The sequence below is a fragment of the Carlito syrichta genome, unplaced genomic scaffold (assembly GCF_000164805.1).
Source record: "Carlito syrichta isolate Samal-C Ts95f unplaced genomic scaffold, Tarsius_syrichta-2.0.1 Scaffold309859, whole genome shotgun sequence".
Taxonomy (NCBI): Eukaryota; Metazoa; Chordata; class Mammalia; order Primates; family Tarsiidae; genus Carlito; species Carlito syrichta.
In genome coordinates this window covers 586,337-603,199 of record NW_007253955.1, presented here as the reverse complement: position 1 = coordinate 603,199, position 16,863 = coordinate 586,337, and the positions used below count along the sequence as shown (strand labels likewise).

The following is a 16,863-nucleotide window of genomic DNA, read 5'->3' as shown; positions in this document are numbered from 1 at the left end:
GCAACTTGGTGAGACCTCATCTCTACAATAAATCAAAAAATTAGCTGGGTGTGGTAGCACGTGCCTGTGGTTCCAGCTACTTGGAAGGCTGAGGCGGAAGGATCGCCGGAGCCCCAGCAGGTCGAGGCTGCAGTGGCCGGGAGTGGCCACTGCACTCCAGTCTGGCCAACAGAGTGAGACTCCAATTCAAAAAAAAGAAAGAAAGAAAGAAAGAAAAATAACCTAGCATAACATAGGATAATATAAACTTTTGTTAAGTCTGATTATCACATGAAGGTCTGTTATATTAATTTTTCTGTGTTTGAAATATTTTCATATTAAGAAAAGAACAGAGATTTTAAAGAAATATAAATGAAGAGGTTAAACAAAGAAAGATGGATATATTTATCCACATAAAATGTGAGACTGAGAAAGAGAAAGAGAGAGAGAGAGAAAGAGAGAGAAGGGAGAGAAAGAAGAGGAGAGGAGGATGAGAGAGATGATATTTAAAAGACAAATGAAAATCATGGCGGGGCTCAGTGGCTCAGCCTGTAATCCCAGCACTTTGGGAGGCCGAGATGACTGGATTGCCTGAGCTCGCGGGTTCGAGACCCACCTGGGCAGCTTGGCGAGACCTCATCTCTACAATAAATTTTTAAAAAATTAGCCAGGTGTGGTAGCGTGCGCCTCTAGTTCCAGCTACTTGGAAGGCGGAGGCGGACGCGGAAGGCGGAGGCGGAAGGCTCGCCGGAGCCCAGCAGGTCGAGGCTGCGGTGGCCAGGAGCGACCACTGCACTCCAGTCTGGGTGACAGAATGAGAATCCAACTCAAAAAAAATAAAAATAAAAAATAAAAGACAAATGAAAATCTAAGAAGCATATTTACAATATATATAAAACATATCACTTAATTCCCTTAAACTGTAATGTGTTCATGCAGATCAAAAAATTTTTTTTTAATTAAGAGAAAACAAGAAATTTTAAAATAGGCGAAAGGGTCATACATGGTGGCTCACACATGTAATCCCAGCACTTCGTGAGGCTGAGGCACGTGGATCGCTTGAGGCCAGGAGTTCAAAACTAGCCTGGGCAACACAGTGAGACTCCCATCTCTATATAAAATTTAAAAATTAGCCAGGCCTGGTGTCATGCACCTTTAGTCCCATCTACTCGGGAGGCTGAGGCAGGAGGATTGCTTGAGCCAAGGACGTCAAGGCTGTGGTGACCTATCATTTGTTGCCACTGCACTCCAGCCTGTGCAACAAAGCCAGACCGTCTCTTAAAAAAATAAATAAATAAAAACAAAAAAAGGTTAAAGACATAAATAGATACTTTATTGTAAAGAAATATAAAAGGCACATAAGAAAATACACTCATCTATGTTGAAAATTCCAGCGTTGGGGGGGTGGGGTGCAGTGGTTCATGACTATAATTCTAACACTTTGGGAGGTCAATGCGGAGGATAGCTGGAGTCCAGTGGTATGAAAACAGCCTGGGCAACATAGTAAGACCTCATCTCTGCAAAAAATAAGAAACAATTAGCTGGGCATGTTGGTGCATGTCCATAGTCCCAGCAATTTAGGAGGCTGAGGAGGGAGGATCACTTAAACCCAGAAAGTTGAGGCTGCAGTGAGCTATGATTGTGCCACTGCACTCTAGTCTGGGCAACAGAGTGAGATCCCAACACAAAAAATAAAAGTAAAAATTCCAGTGTGGTTAAGACATTGTTCTCACCAATCATAGCAGCAAAAGACAAGGAGTCTGATCTGTGCAATGTTGGTGGAGGCTGGAGAAACGGGCCCTCTCACAGATGTATGTTGGAAGCAACAACCGGGCCACCTTTGTGGGAGTGGTATTTGGTCCATGGCTAGAGGTTTAATCTACAAATAATTATCCTATGTTTGCATAGAGTCTTGTCTATCAGGATGTTGACTGCAGCACATTTTCTGAAACAAAAGATAAAGACAACTTGAAATCCTCACAGACATACCTGTTAAAAGGCCTCAGGAAGACCGGGCATGGTGGCTCACGCCTATCCCAGCACTTTGGGAGGCCAAGATGAGAGGATTGCCTGAGCCCACGGATTCGAGACCAGCCTGGGCAATTTGGTGAAACCTCATCTGTACAATAAATCAAAAAATGAGCCGGGTGTGGTGGCGTGCACCTGTAGTTCCAGCTACTTGGAAAGCTGAGGTGGAAGGATCACCTGAACCCAGCAGATTGAGGCTGCGGTGGCTGTGAGCATGCTACTGCACTCCAGCCTGGGTGATAGAGTAAGACTCTGACTCAAAAAAAAGGCATCAGGACACAGACAAAAAAACACTATGCCTCTGTGAAAAAGAGTATACAAATGTATGCATGTCAAGTGATCTCCAAAACATAGTATTAAAATTTTAAAGACAGGTAAAGAACAGTCATACTGCAATCTCAATGCACTTGAACAAAGGAGTTACATTCATTCATAAATATGTCTGTACATGAATAGATTACTCAGAAGGATGCAGAAAAAAACAAAGTTTATTGCAGTTCAAGAGGGCAGACCTGGGGATGAGAGTGTAGAATGGGAGAGACATTCTTTATGTCATTGTCCCTTTTGTATTGTTTAACTTTCTTAAACTGCTGACTGGTATACACTTTCAACTAAAAGTTTCACAAGAAGAAAAGACAGAAAAAGGAAAAAATAAGGAATATAAATGTTGGCATCTCACACATCTGGACCTGAATTCTGGCTTGCCCTTCACCTGCACAAGCCCCTGACAGAGGGCAGCCATTCTCCAGGTCTCAGGTGTTCCGTTGGGGGCATGAGGATCAAAACATGACACTACCCTGAAGGGCAGGTGATGGGCAGGCAGCTGTAGCTCCAAGGATCTTTTCTGGAGAAATGGAAGCAGCGGATCTCAGACCCCAGAACGTGCACCACCCGCCTTGTCCACCCAGAGGGGTTACTCGTCCTACTTTAGGGGAAAGTTCAGTGGAGACGAGCAGCAACAGCATTTACAGCTGTTCACCCCTTCCTCTCCTCCCCAAGTTCAGAACAGCCCAGTGCAAAGCTCTAGGTGTGCATAGGTCGGGGCTTTTCCAGAAGCACCCCTGGAGAGGCTGGTAGAGTCACCCATTCCTGTTTGTCTTTCTCTACATCACTTACCCTGTGCTCACATAGAAACTCCTTTCAAAAGCGGGTGTGGTTTCTGCAGAACCAGCTCTGGCCACCTTTGATATGGCTGTACCCACTTCCTAATACTGGGGCACCTGTGTGGTCCCAGGAGAGCCACAGGTGACACATCCCCCCTTCCCTACTTGCCCCTCAAAGGGCTAGTCTGGAACAATACAGAATCTGTTAAATAAGTGTACAAGAGCAAGTCCTTAGGGGTGTCCTGAGCTTCGCAACGCATCCTGGTATGGAAAGTCCACCGCCCAAGTACAGACTTCACACAAAGGGGCACTCGGCACCTGGAAGACAATGGCGACTCCTGGCCCTGGACTCCACAGACATGGGGCAGGCCCTCCCATTCAAGCTCTGCCACAGCCCAGCAAAAGGAGGGGCCACCCCACTGTTCCCACCACTAACTCAACCACACTCACCTCTCTGTCTGGCTGCAGGATCCAGTCCACAGCTACAAAGGACCCTGCAGCTGCCCAGAGAGGGAGGGAGGGCACTGCCACTAGACTGCTGGGTAGAGGCTGGATAAGGCTCAGGTCATCAGTAACAACCCAGGGCATCCTCAGGCCTGGGTTCACCCTCCCCTTCTAGGAAATGTGGAGGTGAATCCGTCTACCCTCTCAGAGCCACGTCCACACCCTGAGCCCAAAGGAAGGGACAGCTCCTTTCCAAATCTACTGTCTTCTGCCCCATAGCCCACACCCCACTGGCCATTCCACAGCAATACCCTGCACACAAGTCCCTAGACACAAACACGCTGGCCCCTACTCAGACATGCAAGACCATTGTGAACCCCTCCATACACACTCTCTCAGTTCTCTTCCCCCTCTTCCCACCCCATCCTCAACCCAACCTCCAACCCAGCCCCCACATACAGCTTCCGGGTCCTGAGGGGCTCCCTCAGCCAGAGCAATCTCTTTCCCCATTCCTCAGGGCTGGTCTGGCAGCTGGACTTAGCTGCTGCAGCTCTGTCTCCCCTCAGGCCCACTAGGTTCCTTCAACTCCATTCCAGCGAGTTTGTTTGTCAGCCTGCAGGTCCCTGGAGCTACAGCTAGGCAGCCTGGAGCCTCAAGGGAGCAGGGACTGGCTAGGCCAGCCCTGGGGATCTCTTCCCCTCCAAACCTGGGGAAAGGAAAGCCGTGGTGTCCCTCCCATCTGCCTAGTCAAGCGCAGCTTCCAGGTAGAGTCTGGCTCCTGACATCCCCTGCACGGCTGGGCATGTCGTAGGGCAGCCTGTGGCCGTGGTCAAGCATAATGCACAGATTGCTGCCCAGTGGAGGGCACACCCTGCCCCAGCGTCCACACAGAACACACTCACCATCCTCTGGGCTCATCCCAGCTTCTCTGCACCTGTGTCTAGTCTGAGTGACAGAGACTGACCTCTCAGCCCACCCAGCATTCAAATCCAGGAACCTGAAAGTCCTCCACCAGCTACCCGCAGCCTGCTCAGAACGTCTGGGCTCAAGCCCTGAGGCTTTAGCCAATTCAGAATCATGCGGCACCCACAGCTGGGGGAGGTGATGGGCGGGATAGTCAGGGCCTGGTCAGGGCCTGTGGACAGAGGATTCCAGAGTCTAGGGCTTGTTTAGCAGGTCAGGGCTGTGCTCCACACCCACCACTCCACAGACTAGCCAGGCCAGCATCTAGGGAATATCCCCTGGGTAGGGACCCTACAACAATTGAGGGTGGTGCCAGGGGTCTCACCAAATGCCTGAACCCCAGGTTGTCTGCCCCTCTTACACCCAAAACTCCTATCTTGGACATTATGAGGCCTGTCCAGTGGTTCCTCCTCCCTGTCCCTTAGGAACTGTCCTTGTGCTTAAGCTGGAAGAATGTAGCCCTCACTCCACTGCAGCCTGGGACAAGCAGCACCTTTAAGGTCAATGCAAATCCAGAGGCTCTTCCCAAGGAAGCTGGTGCCAGAAAAACTCAGAAACACTGAGAGGCAAGAGAAGTGGCAGGTGCTGAGAAAACCCAGGAGCGCAAGCCCCTGTAGTGGGCCCAGCCGCATCTGAGAGCCCAGAACCCACCAATCATCCTGGCCTCCTCTAAGTGCCTGCTCCCCCATGACTAGGAGCGGCTGAAGGGATCAACATCCCAGAACATAGGCCCCACCCCCACCTGGCCAGCTCACCTGGCCTTGCTGGACTGTCAGTCCAGCCGTTCCCCAAAGAGAACATTTGCTTCTCCCTCTATTTGGACAGCTGCAGGGATGGTCAGAAGAGAATTATCTGATCACTGAGGTGAGGACAGCAGGGATCAAAGCCACAGGGCCTCTGAGGGGTGGGCAAGTGCCTGAAGCTGGGCACCCTGCAGGAGAGGTTGGCTAAGAGATCTGAGAACGGGCCTGGGACCTGCCTGGCAGGGCACAGGAAAAGGCTGCCATTAGTCGGTGCTTATGAGCACAAGAGAGGTGGTCAGTAGGCTCTGAAATCCAGGCTGGGACCTAGGAGGAGGCAACAGAAGCCCAGGGGCAAGACAGGAAAAGGATTCCCTCTGTCATGGCATTTGTTCAGCTCCAGGGTGGGGCCAAGAACCAAACTCTCAGCCCCAAACCCCAGCTGGCCGCATCCTCAGGCAAGTCCCAGTCTCCTCCTCTGCCCATCCATGACTGGTGGGAAGGGCCCAAGGAAAGGAAGCCAAAAGCCTCAATAGACAGAGGTCAGGGGACCTGAAATCTACCCCCTCCCCATCCCGGGACACGAGAAGAACTGTGAGATCAAGACCAACGCTTCTCCCTCCTCCCACTCTCCCTTCCTCTCAGTGATCTCTCTCCTCCTCCTCCCTCCTCTTGGTCCCCATCTCCTTTCCAGCCATCCCGGCCTGGTGTCTCCTGGTCCCCATCTCCTCCTTCCTCCCACCACCCTCCTCAGCCCCCGGTTATGTAAAGGGCTTGAGAACACACAGAGGGAGCTTTGTTGTCAAACCAAATCCATATGGAGCAGGAATCGGCCAACGCAGCTGTTCCCCATTCCCTTCGTCTTGGCAGGGTTGAGACTCTGGGCAGGGAGCCCCTACATGCCTCCATTTTGGGAGAGAGAGGCGAACACTCGCCCCAGAGCCCCCAGGCGACTGAATGGGTGGCCAGGGATCAGTCACCACTGTGTGGGTTACAGCTCAGGACCAGCTGGTCCCTAAGATAGAACAAAGCTACAGTCAAAGCCAGAGTCACAAACACCACAGCAGCAAGTTCTGGGCTGGGAGCTGGGCAGCACAGTACCAGGCCTGGTGCAAGGAGTGACCTGTACAAGTGTACCCTGTGTTCTTCTCCACACAAGGATGCATGCCCATATACGCTTGTGTAGACTCAAACACAACAAGTTGTCAAGTGCTCACCTGGAAGGGGTCGGTGCAAAACTCCCTCTCTGCTCTGGCCAACCCCCTCCTAGCAGATTCCTCTGGGGGAAACAGCTGGTGTTCTGGAAAAAGGAGGTTGGAGGGTGCAGGTCAGAGCCTGGGGAAGCTCCACCTGCCAGCCCTTTTTTTAGACCCTCAGGTTCCAGGATGAGATTCCACCTTCCTTTCCAGGAAGATGGCCAAGGAGATGGGTGAGGGCCCGGGGAGTTTAGCTGATGATTCAAGTTTTGCACCCTCTGGACAGGCACAGTACCTTCAACAAACCCAAATGCTGAAAGAGCCTTTTCCTTTCTTGTTTTTGAATTGTAGTCTCACTCTGTTGCCCAGATTGGAATACAGCGGCATGCTCACGGTCACCCCAGCGTTGACCTGCTGGGCTAGGTGATCCTTCCACCTCAGCCTTCCACATAGCCAAAACTACAGGTGCATGCTACCATGCCCGCCTACGTTTTTGATTTTCTATTGTAGAGATGAGGTCTCGCCAATTTGCTCGGACTATTCTCAACCCTGTGGACTCAGGCAAACCCCTCACCTCGGCCTCCCAAAGTGCTGGGATTACAGGCTTGAGCCACCACACCCGACCCACCTTTTCCTTTCTAATATGTTGGCGCTGCCACCAGGAGGAGCTGCTGCCCCCTTCTCCTTTGGGCCCCCAGTGAAGGGGCTCCCAAACATCTCGGCCCTCCAGGGAACCCAAGCTGGCCACACCAGGAGTCTAGCTGCCAAATCAGGCCAACTTGAATGCTGAGGCCCTCATCCTCAGACAAGTCCCAGTCTCCTTCCTTTCCAAGGAAAGGAAGCCAAAAGCCTCAACAGACAGAGGTCAGGGGACCTGAAATCTACCCACTCCCCATCCCAGGACACGAGAAGAACTGTGAGATCAAGACCAACGTTTCTCCCTCCTCCCACTCTCCCTTCCTCTCAGTGAGGAACAGAGGAAAGAAGAGGAACAGAGAAACAAGAGGAAGGAGAGAAAGAAGAAGAGGCAGAAATGAAAGAAAAGAGTCACTGAAGAAGGTGAAAAAAACAGACACTGCTGGGAAGAGAGAGAGGAGGAAGGGGGAATGTGGCAATACACTGAGGATCTGGGCCACTATCAGGGACAGAGAGGGCCAGCTAGAAGCCCAAACTTCACCTGCATGCAACTTACTTTCTCCCTCCCTTCCTTCCTCCTTTCCTTCCTTCCTTGTTTATGCAGGTAACCTTGTTGATGAGGTGTGCCCTCCTTCCCCTGGCAGGCAACTTTCTCGATATAGTAAATCCTCACTTGTACCCCACAACTCTAAAATTTTTTTAAAAATAGATGGAAGAAACGGAGGAGAGAAAGCAAGCCAAGAGGAATTGAAAAAGGGACCAGCCGGGCTGGGTGGCTCAGCCTGTAATCCTGCCCCTTTGGGAGGCTGAGGTGAGTGGATTGCCTGAGCCCGCGGGTTCGAGACCCACAACTTGGCGACCTCATCTCTACAATAAATCAAAAAAAATTAGCCGGACGTGGTAGCGCGTGCCTGTAGTTCCAGCTACTTGGAAGGCTGAGGCAGAAGGATCGCCGGAGCCCAGCAGGTCAAGGTCGCAGTGGCTGGGAGCGGCCACTGCACTCCAGTCTGAGCGACAGTGAGAGCCCAGCAGGTCGAGGCCGCAGTGGCTGGGAGCGGCCACTGCACTCCAGTCCGGGCGACAGTGAGACTCCAACTCAAAAAAAAAAAAGAAAAGAAAAGGGACCAAACAGGACAAGAAGGAGAGGGGCCCAGAAGTTTGGAGAAGGGGCCCACACTGCCTGTGAGGACAGCCTCCTGCACTCCAGCACCACCCCCTCTTCTGCCAGCCTATCCAGACAGCTGCGGGGGGGTATTTCTAGACTACTTGCTTTAGCCCCCCCTCCATCTTAGAAGCCTACCATGCCCCAGGGACTTTCGGCCTCAACAACTCTAGATCTTTAGGGCCTGGAGGACAGGCTAAATGGGAAAGGCACAAGGTGAGGGCTGAGGGTGAAATGGAGAGGCAGAGAGAGCCAGGGTCCCTCCTGAGTCTTAGCCCAACTGGGCTGTCCCCTCTTCCTCCCTTCCTGTGGAGAGACACTCTGTGATCCTGAACAAGTAATTTGCTTTTCTGAGTCTCTGCTCCCTCATATGCAAAAGGAAACTTTATGGAGCAGCTCCTGTGTGGTGGCACAGTGCTGGGGCTGGGGATGCCACAGTGAAGGAGACAGTTGCGGGCCTTGCCCTGCCACCTAGTGAGGAGCAGCTGACCTCTGAGGCCTCGCTCGCATGAAGAATGTTTACCTCACTGTGCATCATCATCCTGTGAGGTGGGGCATATACTATTACCCCAATTAACACACGTGCTGATTGAGAGCCAGTCAAGTCTGAAAGGCCGAAACCTGCCTGAGGTCACATAGCTGGCCAGTGGCCAGAGAGGAGACAAAGGACGTCGTCGCCAGGAGGGCTCCTGGCGGGCCACCTGTCCCTCTTTTCCTGGGCCAGAAAGTAGATACTCTTCAGTCTCTGGGTCCTACCCTGAAATCCCAGAAAAGCACACCAGCCAGCATTTATGGAGTACTAGATTCCAGGCGCTGGATATTATCAGTAATGCTATCTCATTAAGAAGTGTCGATTTCTCCTAGGAGGAAACAGAGGCTAATAAAGGCAGGCTGCATGCTCCGCTCAAGGCCTTGAACAGAGGGAAGAGCTGAGAACCCCGCTCTGGGAATACAAATCATAGGTGGCTCCACACCACCAGCCAGGGCACTGCCCCCAGGACCATCTGCCTTTGGTTCAGTTCATGCCCCACTGAGGTCCACTCTGGGCTCGTCCCAGCACAGAGTCCCCTCCCTGTCACACACATGGGACCCCCAGGGAGTGAAGAATGCAGGGGGAGAAATGGAAAGTGCTGGGCAGTCAGGGGGGTCTTCACAGGACAGGGGGTCTAGCTGATTCTGAAAGACAACTGCAATTTACCAAGGTCATTACCAAGTGCCCAAGTCATTTGAAAGGACAGTGGACACAAAGGTGAGAATACATGTGGCGTGATGCCGGGAAAGTGAGAACAGTCTTACTGAAGTCGAATGGGGGTTTTCCAAAAAAATGGTAAGCCAAGAAACTCTGTTGCAGCTTCAAAAGAAATTTTAAGTGGAAGTCCATTATGTAGAAGGAATAAAAAGTTGCTCAGGCTGAAGCAAACATGGGTAAAGCCCTCCTCCTAAGCCTTTACTCCTGAGATGCCACCCAAAACAGGGTTCCACCCCCCAGGGGCACCTTTCTTAGATCCCGAATAAGGAGAGAACTAACAAAGGGACTGGAAATCAGGTTAGGGCCAGGCTGTGAGGGACCTGAAGGTTCCTGGACATGGGTGACAGGGATGGAAATGTAACCAGCTGACCCTGGGATAGATGGAATGGGAGCATGCCCTCCTCAGGGGACTGACTCCTGCCCATCGGAACCTGGGCTCCCACCTGCCTCTCTGGTGTTTGAAGGTAGTAGTGCACGGCTGGGGCCAGGCCCTTCTCTGGCAAACAGCTCATATGGCAAAAGGGAAGCTCTTCTCCCTTTGCCCTAGGAGAAGGACAAAGCAAAGTAAAATGCAGTAAAGACAAAGTTAGAATACCCAAGCTACATTTTCTATCCATTCATCAAACAAATATCTATTGAGCACTTATTATTTGCTAGATATCATTCTAGGCATTAAGAATATAGGCCGGGCACGGTGGCTCAGCCTGTAATCACAGCACTTTGGGAGGCCAAGACAAGAGGATTGCCTAAGCCCAAGGGTTTGGGACAACCTTGTCACTTCAATAAATCACAAAAACTAGCCAGGTGTGGTGGCATGCATCTGTAGTTCTGGCTATTTGGAAGGCTGCAGTGGAAGGATCGCCTAAACCCAGCAGGTAGAGGCTGCGGTGGCAGTAAGCATGCCACAGCACTCCAGCCTGGACAACAGAGTGCAACTCCAACTTTAAAAAAAAAAAAAAAAGAATATAGCAGCCAGGTGTAGTGGCTCTCGCCTATAATCCCAGCACTTTGTGAGGTGGAGCCTTCGGGTTCAAGACCAGCCTGGGCAACATGGTGACACCTCATCTCTTAAATAAACAAATAAAGAAATGAAGCAGTGAGGTTGGGCGTGGTGACTCACGCCTATAATCTCAGCACTATGTGAGGCTGAGGCAAGAGGACTGCTTGAGTCTAGGAGTTCAAGACAAGCCTAGGCAACATAGCAGGACCTTGTCTCTACAAAAAAATTTAAGAAATGGGCCAGGCTTGGTGCCTCAGCCTGTAATCCCAGCACTTTGGGAGGCCAAGGCTAGTGAATTGCCTGAACCTGCGGGTTAGAGACCAGCCCGGGCACCTTGGCAAGACCTTGTCTCTTAAAAAAAAAAAAAAAAATTAGCCAGGTGTGGTAGTGTGTGCCTATAGTTCTGACTACTTGGGAGGCTGAGGTGGAAGGACCACCAAAGCCCAGCAGGTCGACGGGGGGTAGCCGTGAGTGTGCCACTGCCCTCCAGCCTGAGTGACAGAGTGAGACTTCAACTCAAAAAAAAAAGAAAGAGCCGGGATCAGTGGCTCAGCCTGTAATCCCGCGCCTTTGGGAGGCTGAGGTGAGTGGATTGCCTGAGCCCGCGGGTTCGAGACCCGCCTGGGCAGGCGAGACCTCATCTCTACAATAAATCAAAAAATCAGCCGGGCGTGGTAGCACGCGCCTATAATTCTGGCTACTCGGAAGGCTGAGGCGGAAGGATCGCCGGAGCACAGCGAGTCGAGGCTGCGGTGGCCGGGAGCGGCCACTGCACTCCAGTCTGGGCGACAGAGTGAGACTCCGACTAAAAAAAAAAAAAAAAAAAAAAAAGAAATGAGCAGGGCATGGTGGTGCGTACCTGTAGTCCCAGCTATGGGAGGCTGAAGCAGAAGGCTCTCCTGAGCCCAGGAGGCCGAGCTTCTTAGGAAGGAAGGATTCTGAAGGTGAGGAGAACAAGAAGCAGGAGCTAAACCACCAACTTGCTTCAGGGAAATGTCCAACAGCTGGCCCAGTGTTAACTGAGCAGTCAGAGCAGGCAGCAGGTACTGTGAGCTCAGGGTCTCCACCGCTCACCACTTGACTGCCCTGCTCTCCAGGACCCAAGGGCCATCTCAGAGGCACCGAGAGCTTGGCCAGGCTCTGGTAGCTGCCTTGATGGTGACCTGCAGGCTTGGACTTCCGATCCCACTGGAGGCCCAGGTTCCCTCTCCATCTCCTACGGGCCCCTCAGCCAGCTCCTCCTCAGTCAGGTCCTGGAACCCGGTAGGCATGCAACAACCATTTGTATTAATCTGAGACAGAGTGATCCCTTCCCTGTAATGGAAAGTGCAAACCTCTGAGCCACTCTGAGAGGAAGAATTCCCAACTCCATTGGGACAACCTCTAGAACAGCCTCTCTGAGGAGAGACCCAGAGAACATGCCCAGATAGGGCCTGGAGTGGCACCGAATGCAAGAGCAGATGCCAGCCAGTGTGGGGTAATGACAGTGAGCCATGATTGTACCAATGCACTCCAGCGTAGGCGGCAAAGTAAGACCCTAATGCAAAAAAAAAAAAAAAAAAAAGACAGGAAGAAAGAATATAGCAGAGAACAAGACAGACAGGTTCCTGGAGCTTACCTTAAAATCCTAAAGTCTCAAGCAGGAAAACACCTTGAAAAAGTTCTAACCCATTCTACACTACAAACATTTCCCAGCCAACGCCTGCATCTCCTCTGTCAAGGTCACCAGTTGACGCACCGACATCTTCAAATGATGGGGAGCCTGCCCCCTCCGCAGGCAGACGCAATGCACTGAAACCTCCAGATGGCCATAGTGAGGACCCCGCAGGCATCTCTCCCCACCCAGCCTATGAAGAGTCTTCCACAACGGAGTCAATAGAGTATTAAAAACAATATTAGGATGTGCACATCTTATTTTACATCAAGGCAAAATATGAGGCTTCATTTCTCTGCTTCTGAGACAACTGCTTGGGACCAAATAAAACGAGTTGGCTCTGCTCTCATATGCCCAGAGGTCCCCAAGGCCCTGAGTCTCTGCCACCGTCAGTCCTGTACATGGTTTCCCTCCCAATGATTAGAGCCCAGTGGGTTCTGTGTCCCCTGATGACCCCGGATCTCTTGTCAGACCACACCTCTAAGGGACAGGGAGGGCTGTGGTTGCAGGGCAGATGAGCCACATTGGATGGAGAATCCAGGCTTCAGGGAGCCTCTCCAGCCTTGAGCCAGCCCAGGACGGGTGTCAAGGAGGGCCAGACAGCAAAGGTGCTTCCGCCTGGTAGGAACCTGGGGGTGCCAGAAGCCAGGAGCAGCACCTTGGCCGGGTTACCCGGGCTCAGACCCTGGTAGGACCCCGCCCCTTCCCCACGTGTCCCCACGTTTTCTGATGAGGCCTTGCAGCCATGTGGGCGGCAGCCGGGATGCATTTCTAAGGAATAGGAGCCGGCAGGCGAGCCAGATGGAAGCAATTACCAGAGGGAAAGCGGGAGAGGTGGGGAGGGAGGGGAGTGGAAGGGGGCCTGCAGGGAAGGAGGGAAGGAGGAAGAAGGGAGGAGAACCCTGCCCTGTCCTGCCCAACTGAGAGGGTTCACAAGCCCAACGCCTGGGCTCAGCGGGATGGGCAGGCCACGATGTGGCATTCAGACACATGGAGGCCTGGGTGTATGCTCCACCTTTGACATTTACACGCTGCTACCTTGAGCAAACCCCTTCACACCTCTGAACCTAGGCCTCTTTCTTCATCCATCACAGGGCCAGATGGGCAAGCTCAGGGGAGCTTTGAGAACTGGGCTAAAAGTGCTGGTTTTAAAAACAGGCTTGGACCTGAGTCCTCGCTCAGTTGCTGAGGAGCTGTGTGACCTTGGCCAAGTAGTTGACTCCAAGCTTCCATTTCTTCACTTACAAATGGGGCTTCATAAAAGGATTGTATGAGGCTCACATCAAGTGAGGTGAATAAAGTGTCTAACAAACTTTCTAAGTCCATTGAGCCAGGCTTTTAATAAACCTGATAAATGGGATCAATGGGAACTATTTTTGTTATTTGCTAAGACCTTTTTTATGAGGAGGACAGACGTTCACCTATGCTGCAACTGGCAGAGGACACAGGGCAGACCGAGGGTACAGGCAGCCTCACTGCAGTGCCTGGAACCAGCACCCTGGAGGAAGCTTCGGACCCAAGACAGAAACACAACAGTGTGCTGGCCCAGGACTCTCCGAACTGGAGCCTGGACTCCTCCTAGCTGCCTCCTAGATCCTGAGGACCCTAACATCCTCACTTCCCTCACTGGCTTCAAAGAGCTGCAGGTAGGAAGAAGGGACTATCCTACACTTCCAGATGCTTCTGTGGCCAGGCCTTTCTCACACTCGAGGCCCAGGTGGGAAACCGAGGGTCTCGCCAGACCCACACCTCACCCCACCCCAACAGCAGCACCCTCCTCCCTGCTTGGCCAGGAGCAGAACCCAGGGCTTCGAAGTCTGGAACAATCACATCATCTTTCTGCATGGCAGTGTGGACGGGGGACAGAGATGGGGCTGTGGCCTGGTTAGAGATCTCTTGGATCAGTGGATCCAAGGTTAAAAGTGGATCAGCCAAGGGTAAAAGAAAACCAGCAGCTGCAGACACTCACACCCTCCCACCCTGCAAAGCAACAACCCAAGCAACCCCTTGGTGGAGTTTCGCCCTTGCGGAGCTCAGGGTCTCCAATCAGAAGCCCACAGCACTTGGGTTGTTGCTCCCACTTGAGGCTACATCTAACCACTTCCTCCATCTGTAGAATAAAGAACACCATTCATACACCACCCTCCCCCAGAATGTGGTAGGGGTTAGGAGTGATTCTGAGGCCCGGGACAACCAGTAACTCATCCAGAGGTGATCAGAACACTCACACACTAGCACTAAACACCTCTGGGAAGGGGGCAACAAAGGAGAGAGGGGAACCAATAACGACAGTCACCAAATCTGCCTGCCCCAGCCAGTTCCTAATGAAAATCAAAAGCAGTCGGGCGCAGTGGCTCAGTCTGTCATCCCAGCATTTTGGGAGGCCAAGGTGAGAGGATTGCCTGAACCCGGAGATTCGAGACCAGTCTGGGCAACTTGGTGAGACCTTGTCTCTATAATAAATCAAAAAAAAAAAAAAAAAAAAAGCTTCGGGTCAAGGCCCCGGGTCTTGAGAAGGAAGGAGGATTCTGAAGGTGAGGAGAACAAGAAGCAGGAGCTAAACCACTGGCATCAGCTTGTTTCAGGAAAATGTCCAACAGCCAGCCTGGTGTAACTGAGCAGTGGGAGAGGGCGGCAGGAGCTGTGAACTCAGGGGCTCCACCACTCACCACTTGACTGCCCTGCTCTCCAGCATCCAAGGGCCATCTCAGAGACACCAAGAACTTGGCCAGGCTCTGGCAGTTGTCTTGATGGCGATCTGTAGGCTTGGACTTCAGATCCCACTGGAGGCCCAAGCTCCCTCTCCATCCCCTACAGGCCCTTCAGCTGGCTCCTCTTCAGTCAGGGCCTGGAACCCGGACTAGGCATGCAACAAACCTTTGTATTAGTCTGAGGCAGAGAGATCTCTTCCTTGCTATGGAAAGTGTAAACCTCTGAGCCACTCTGAGAGGAAGAATTCCCATCTCCATTGGGACAACTTCTAGAACAGCCTCTCTGAAGAGAGACCCAGAGAATGTGCCTAGGTAGGGCCCAGGGTGACACTCAATGCAAGAGCAGATGCCAGCCAGTATGGGGTAACGACAGAACGGCCACAGCTCAAGATGGAGCACAGAAAGGGGGTCTGGCCTCTCCGTTCCTGTCAGCGAAGGGAGGGCCTTTCCAGTATTTCTTACAACTCCAGAAAGGAACAGATTCTTGGTCCTGCCCAAAAAATCAGATCCTCAGAGTCTTGTTGGAATGGGTAGAGGGGCCAAGGTACTCTGTTCCTGAGGGGTGGGGAGTGAGTCACCGCTTTGGGTAGGGGTAGGGGTGAGGGAGGGGAGAGAAGACAGCCCAAAGGTGCCATGGGTTTCCTCAGCCAGGGCCCTCAACGTGCAGGGAAGGGCAGCCCTGTTGTCTTTGGGCAGCAACTCACTTCCAAGCTAAAGATGCCCTCTCCGCCCAAAGTCCAAGCAGGCAACGCCTAATACACTTTTCTAACTTCTTCCATCTGCGCCCCCAACCTCCATTGTCATCTAGGATTCTGGGGGGCTCTCCCTCCACTTCTCCAGAGCCCAGGGCCATTGAGATCGCCCAGCCAGCTCAATAGAGCAGGGCATGAGGAGCAATCTGGAAGTGGGGACAGGAAAAGAGCAGAAAATGGGTCAGAGGAATCTGGAACACCTCAGCTTGGGCAGGGGGCATTCTCAGCCCAGCTCCCACAAAGCAAAAAAGCCCAAGTTAACTTCTAGGCCCCAAACAGCTGGCACCTCCCAGGCGCTCCCACCCTCCCACCCAATGTAGGACTGCTTCCACACAACTCAGGATAGCGTGACACTGGTGTGTACCTCTTGTGAGATCCCAGCCTGTACCAGGCCCACTCCCAAGGTTCCAGAAAGAACAAGTCTGCCTGAACTTGGCTTCCACACTGTGCCTCCCTCAGGCGGTGGAAAGCACAGGCTTCCCTGAGAAGCCTGTGGGTGGCCATGAGGTCAGACAGGGCACAGCTAGGCACCCAAACACTGCCTACACCCCCAGCCTTCTGGCAGCAGCCCCCTAAGCCTTGGGACCCAGGTCTGGGGGAACACAGGAGGCAACGGGTAGGTCAGGCCTCACACCATTCAGCCTGAGCCTCCCCCAGGACTGCAAATAGAGGGGGCAGTGCTGGCAGACATGTTGGCACTTCTGGGCCAGCCAGGAGGCCCCTGCCAGCAGGGGCACCAAGGAGGCACCCAGAGCAGACAGCTGAGCCCAGGGGCTTTGCCCCCAGATCTAACTCACCCTTCTCCAACTCCATCCCTCCCCAGACAGCTTTAAGGGCAGCTCTGAGGCAGGGTGGCCCAGGCCCAAAGACCCCCCACAGCATGGCCCTGGGCACAGCCAGCCTCCTGCTGGCAACCCCACCCTTGGGCTCTGCTCAGCGACCTTGCGACCCCCGCACACAGATGGACCCCGCAAAGCCTGTCACCAACAGCAAAGCCAACTCACATGTGCTGGACTTGATGGGGGGCAGCTGTGGGAGAAACCATCGCTCAGAGGATGCTGGCGGTGGGGGGCGCCTCTTCAGCCCCGGCGCAGGGCTGGGGTGGAGAGAAACTTTCCGGAGAAGAGGACTGTCCTGTTTGCTCACTCCACGGGAGCGAGGAGGATCCGGCTTCCCGCGAAAATCTGGTCCAGGAAAAGGGACCCGGGAAGCAGCTCCCCGGGGCTGTGGTCATCCCACCCCGCCC

At 52.8% G+C, this 16,863-nt stretch overlaps 1 protein-coding gene across 4 annotated transcripts in view; it reads right to left on the bottom strand.

Annotated features, from left to right (window-relative positions):
* Positions 1-16,863, bottom strand: part of ST3GAL4 (ST3 beta-galactoside alpha-2,3-sialyltransferase 4) — a 66,105-nt gene extending 49,242 nt beyond the window's left edge. For 2 of the 4 annotated variants that reach the window (XM_008068088.1, XM_008068090.1), the window contains exons 1-2: positions 16,622-16,838; positions 6,475-6,557 (exon numbers count right to left, since the gene is read on the bottom strand). The gene's annotated coding sequence lies outside the window, so the exon portion shown is untranslated. Of the gene's footprint in view, positions 1-6,474; positions 6,558-16,537 lie in introns of all 4 variants that reach the window. The other 2 variants (XM_021717564.1, XM_021717565.1) reach the window with 1 other exon arrangement.